The sequence below is a fragment of the Etheostoma spectabile genome, chromosome 5, assembly GCF_008692095.1.
Source record: "Etheostoma spectabile isolate EspeVRDwgs_2016 chromosome 5, UIUC_Espe_1.0, whole genome shotgun sequence".
Lineage (NCBI taxonomy): Eukaryota > Metazoa > Chordata > Actinopteri > Perciformes > Percidae > Etheostoma > Etheostoma spectabile.
Genome location: NC_045737.1, coordinates 13,482,228 through 13,488,725, shown reverse-complemented (window position 1 = coordinate 13,488,725; position 6,498 = coordinate 13,482,228).

Sequence of the window (6,498 nt, the reverse complement as noted above, 5' to 3'; positions counted from 1 at the left end):
TCTAGACCTACTCTATCTGTAAAGTGTCTCGAGACAACTTTTCTTATGAATTGATACTATAAATAAAATTGAATTGAATCATGTAGTTCTACTCAAACATAGGGCCAGTTTGAGCAAATATGACAGAAAGGTGTTTTTGATAAGCCTTACCTACTGCACTTTTAAAACGTAGTATACTCTGCATATTATTCCAAGTCCAGGGAGCAAAGGATAAGTTTTTTTCCCCAGATCAGTGCAAACCCTTAGAACCCTCATGCATATAGCATGCTTATATTAGCTAATTAGCACTAAGCACAAAGTACAGCTGAAGCAGATGGGAATTCCATTTGCATTTGGGTATAATTACTATTGGACAAATGGGAATGTATTTATATTTATATCAGGAATAATGGAGAAAAATTAGTTTTGGGACGACCTCTAGCTCACCAAGTAAGAGTGGCGCTCATGCGGGCTGAGTCTTTTTCAGTGGCCCAGGTTTGAGTCCGACCTGCGGCCATTCGCTGTGTCATCCCCCTTCTCTCGCCCACCTTTCCTGTCTATCCACTGTCACTATCTGATAAAAGGAAAAAAATGCTCCAAGAAGTAATCTTAAAAATATAAAATAATAGAGAGAATTTAGTTTTTTTTCACCCAGAAGAAGAAGAATAGTAGAATCAGAAGAATCTCCATTCAGTCTAAAATATGTTATATTGTCTCTAACATGTTGGGTTAGGTTGTTGGGAAGTATTAATGATCCAGCAATTTCAGTTCTTAATGGCTGTTGGGAATATCAAACAAAATCAAAAGGGCTGGGTGGGAACGTCACCAGTAGCCTATAGCAGAACAATATGGAGTTACAGAACCGAAATTTAATTGTAAATTCTAAATTCTAAGTGTTATCCCCCCATGGTTTCTTCCATCACCAGAGGTTAACAGTGAACTATTGGAAGGAAAGAGAGAGTATCCATATCAACAAAGTTTTGAAGCGTATTACCAGGGATGTACAGGGATGTGTATTCTATCCATAGAATCGTCATTCTATGGATAAGTTAAAATGTATACAGATGGATCAAAAGATCCACAAAATGGACACTGTGGTAATGGGATGTATATTCCAGAATATAATAAGAGAGATGGATATAGGTTAAATTAGTTCTATCTGTATACTCTTTTGGGATAACTGGGATTACAACAGCTCTTAGAGGAGGTTGAAGAGGTTAAACCACTGAGAGCTGTAATCTGTACAGATTCCCCGGCAGCTATTTATAGCCTAGATACAGGTCACTCATTGAGGGATTTGAAATTTGATTATTGAAATTACACATTTACTGTTACATCTTAGGAATCATTATTCAGTTTTGTTGGGTTCCGGCTCATATAGGCGTTAAAGGAAATGAAGAGGCTGATAAAATTGCAGAAAAGATGCTGAAAACCGAATATATAGGAATTACTGTTCCATTGGGGAAGGGTGAAGCCAAATCCATAATTAAATCTGAAATCATACAAAGATGACAAAATGAATGGGAGAGTTTAATGCTAGACTGTACCAGACTTAGATTAGGGCACATTGAATGCTACATAACAAATAGTAGGGAATGGTAATGGATTATGTATAGATTGTCACATCAAAGAAGATGTAGAACATGTACTTATTTTGTGTTTTGTGTACTTTTTGCATGTGAGTAATATAACAGTAACTCAATACATGATATACTTGAAGAAAAGGGTATGAAAAGGGAGAGACTTGAAGCTTTATTTATTTTGCTGAATGATGCAGGTATAATGAAGAGAATAGAGGGTTGTCATTTATTAATGTTTATTTTTAATTATTACAAGCCTAGACTCTATGAACTTCATGGTATCACACACTCCTGTACAGTTGGTGGTGCTATACCATAACAATAGTAATCTGCAAAAAAGGGAAGAGATAAATAAGGTAACACAACCGGCGTCTGTTTCAAAAGCGGATTCATGGAGCTGATACTTGGCTGCAGAGCACCTGTCGGACACCTGTGCAGGTAAGTGTGTCTGTTGCAGTGTGTCTAACGATGCCAGGCTGCTTGTTGTTGAGTTGTTGACACTGAGCTACCTGTGTGTTGAATGCTATGTGTTGATTGTTACAGGTGTGTGTACAGCTGTTGTTCTTGGCTCGTTATGCTGCTCTTTTTGCGAGGCTCTGTACCAAACCAAGGTAGTTTTTTTATTATCATTATTATTAGTATTATTATTAATATTATTACATATGTTATTTCTTTAGTCTGTAGGATAGGACTTGTAGGCTGGGATGCCTCCGCAGAAACACACTAGCATACTTAATTCAAAATGGTTTGACACATCATTTGCCTTTAAATTTTGTTTAAATGTTGAAAGCTTTCTGTGTGTCAGTTAGACTACTGCTTTGAAGTGATATACTGAGGGGTGATGAGAACGGGCTGCACACACTGCCCGCTGTTATTGGCTGGGGGTTACACACCCACGTGGGGCCAAAAGGCTCTTTGTAACCGCCCAGAAACGTCCCTCTCACAGCCAAAAAATACGAAAAGAGAAAATCCAGACAGAGGGCAGGGCCTCTGCAGATAGGCCTACAGATACCACCACACACCTCCAGTGGGTCATTAGTGATGATTGAGAGGGCTTACTTTTGTGCACACATTGTTTTTTGAGGAAAAGACTGCATATTATATATTTAAAAAAGGAATTTTGGAAGGAATTTTGTAAAAGGAGTCAGGTCAACAGGTTTGATGATCTTTTCATCTGCATCTTTTTTTTTTAGCAGCCACCCTACTTCATTACACGTTGTCATAAAAAACACTTGACTTTAGTAGTTAACTGTACATTTTACTCCCTTATCTCGCCCTTTTCCTCTTTTTCCTCTCATCTGTTCACCTTGCTGTTCGCTCCAGCCATGATGGATAGATGCTAGTTGCTCATTGACAACATTTGAAGAGGCTGCTGTATCCTTCTTTCGATCATTACAATCTTCCTCTTTTTCCCTTCCCTTCTCTCAGTTTTTCCCTCCTGCAGTCATACACACCAAGGACATCTTAACAAGTTCCTCTGTTTTTTTGACTCATTCTGGCGCAGAACTGAACATATTTAAAACCTGAGCCTAAATGAATCAACTGTATAGGGCAATTAGAGGTTGTGGAAACTATGAGATTGTTTGTTTGTTAATCCTGTCTGACATGAAAAGTTTTGAAGTTGAATCAAAATGGCAGGTAAAAGCACCTACACTGTGTGGAGATGTACACACTTGCATGCAAACCCACTGTATTTCACTGCATACAGTGTGAACACATGCCGACACACGTGATAACTACACGTTCGCTAAAGAAAGTGACAAAAAGCACACCCTCAACATGCAGACACACACACACACACACACACTCACACTCATACCCACCTCCTCCTCCCCTCGCTGCACACTTCAGCTATGCTAATTGAGAAAATCACTCATGTAAGGGGGAAATTGCTGAGGTTTTTCTGATCTGCTATCTGTCAGCGCGTTAAGCTGTGAAGCGTCATTAAACAAACCTCCACCACTTTTTTCCCCCCGCTCCCATTAGCGCACACAGCATTGTCCTTAATCGCAATCCTGAGATGAATTCAAGAGGCAGGGAATCTAATTAAAAGCTAAAATTAGCACCACTGTGTGTGTATGTGTGTGTGTGCTTTGGTGCGTTGCATGCTGTTAGTGCAGGCCCTCGTTCATCTGATTGTAATGTGGGAATCTTTCCAGGGTGCCATTAGTTGAAATGTTTTTTTTTCGGGAAAGTGTGTTTAACCAACAGGGAGTCAGCTAATCTACAGCCCTCTATTTAGGCTAAACAATGGAATGTAATTATAATAAGTTAAGTTATTATTTTGGTTGGGTGAGCAGCCACACTGGGCCTCTTGTGTTGGAGCAGAACCTCAATGTATTTAGGATAGAGTTACTCACAGGGAATCAAACCCCAACGTTGTAAGTATACAGCTATATTTTCTTCCTCTCACCCATGGCCTAGTTGGTACTAGGTCTTCTGGTTTCCTAACATGCAGATACAGATTGATTCTGGATTTTTTGTTAATCAAGATCATTGAAATAAAAATCAGCTTGGTCTTATTTTAGTTATTTTTGTACAATATTTCATGTTTTTTTATATTTATGATTCTTTACTTTTGTCTCAGCAACTATTTTTGCTGAATTGCAACCTCTTTGGTAGGGTATTCCATATTTTTGAAGTGATTTAAAGCTGTTTGGGTCACCTTCTTCATACATGAACTTTAACGTAATTGTGAATTGAGAATGCAGAGGCATGTAATTTCTGATTTAATTAGGAGCCGGATGTACAAGGTTGCAAGAGAATAGATTTCTTTTAGCTCAGTGGCCGGCCAAGTTATTGCTCATCCAATTTGCTGACAAAAAATAAAAATATCAAAATGTTGTGTGTTTAGGCATCACTTTAGTGGCTAATAAAGCAAGGATAGAAATAAGCAGGCAGGAAAAGGTAATCCCACAAAGATGCATATATACCGCTGTATGTGCACAAGTGGCTATAGACACAGGGGCTGTAGCTTTGACATTGAACAGGCAGGCATGGAAAGTTCAACAAAAACAGTGTGTGAATTGTGAAACCGTAGTAGTGGAAAACAAGGCAATAAATTCAAAACACTTTAATCAAATGGTCTGCACATTCCTGTGTAATCTCTCATGGACTTTCCCAGACAGCTTAACAGACAACGGCCTACGCAGTGTTGGGGGGTTGTTGTTAACTTGCTTAACTCACCACACGTCTGTCTTTCATCCATCAAGTGACCTAATCCGATTCTGAACCACCTCTCTATCTTTCAACCGAAGGAGAAATAGCACAATTTGATAACTCTTTCCATTATCGCCATCAGCTTGGGAGAAAAATGTGGAATATGTACTGTTTATCTCCGTGGCATGGTGTAACATGCTTTGTTGATGATATTGACCACATTACCTACAGCTTATATGGAAACCACGATACATCACAGAGTTCTGTTGAAACACGAAAGGGTTTTGGACTTCATTTTTACAAAGAAAAGCGGGAGTTTGTGCTGCATTAAACCCGACTGGTTCGCCGCGCTGTGCTGTCTATTGATTGATCCACAGGGGAACATTACTCAGCTGACGCAATATGATATAGAATTGTTCAATCATATTTGGGCTAGGGCTGGGCAATATATCGATATTGTGTCAACATTGTGATATGAGACTAGATATTGTCTTAGATTTTGGATATCGTAATATTGTGATATAACATAAGTGTTGTCTTCTACTGGTTTTACAAGCTGTATTACAGTAAAGTGATGGACTTTTCTGAACTTATGAGACTGTTCTGGCTGTTCTGCTATTTGTCTTTTCCCCACTTAGACATTATGTCCACAAGCACCATTTGTCAACCCTAGAATATCGCCGTAATATCGATATCGAGGTATTTGGTCACAAATATCGTGATATCTGATTATTTCCCCATCGCCTAGCCCTAACTAGGGCTGACTATATGTTTCTGTTCCATATTATTGACCTGTGAGCAACTTTTCATTGTCAAATAATACGTCGATTGTTTTCTCGATTAGTTGTTTGGTCAATAAAATGTCAATCAGTGTTTTCCAAAGTCCAAGATGACGTCTTCAAATGTCTTGTCTAATTCACAATTCAAAGAGATACAGTTTACTGTCACAGAAGAGTGAAAAAAACAGAAAATATTCCCATTTAAATAGCTAGAATCAGAGAATTATTTCATTAAAAAATGACTCAAACCAATGAATCGATTATCAAAATAGTTGGTGATTGATTTAATGGTCAACAAATTGATTATTTGCCGTTTTGGGCAAGTTACATCGAAAATTAAATACATTATTGATCACTAGCTACTGTCATTTGAGAGTAATTAGTTATATTATAATATTACTGTCTCTGAATTCTTCAAAGTTCAAAGTTCAAAGTCTGCTTTATTGTCAATTTCTTCACATGTCAAAACATACAAAAAGATCGTGGAGACAAGACATATTTAACCAATTAGGTCCACAGACAAACATAACATTCAAGTAAACAATATAAAAAGTAAAAATAAGAAGACATATACAATGAGGAAAATAAGAGCAGCAAAATTTGAGTTAAAAATGTGCAATTATGCACACAATAGACAGTAAATATAATATAATAGTCAGGCGGTAGCATAGTGGTGCCAGTTATGTAAGACAATGTAATTGTAATGCTCTACACTATTTTTACGCTACTTTTGAGTTACTTTCACCAAAATAAAAGCGGAAGGGGCCTGTGACTTGACAGGTATTATGAATTTCTCCACTGCATCAAAAAGTCTCATCTTTATCCACTTTAATAATCATAATTTAGTCATATTATTTTGTATTATTGATATGAATCTGCAAAGTAACTAAAGCTATAAAAACAGTTAAGTAAAACGTACAATAGTCTATTGACTGAATTGTGGTGGACTAAATGCAGAGATGCATAGTAATGAAGTAGAACTACTTCACTACTGTACTTAA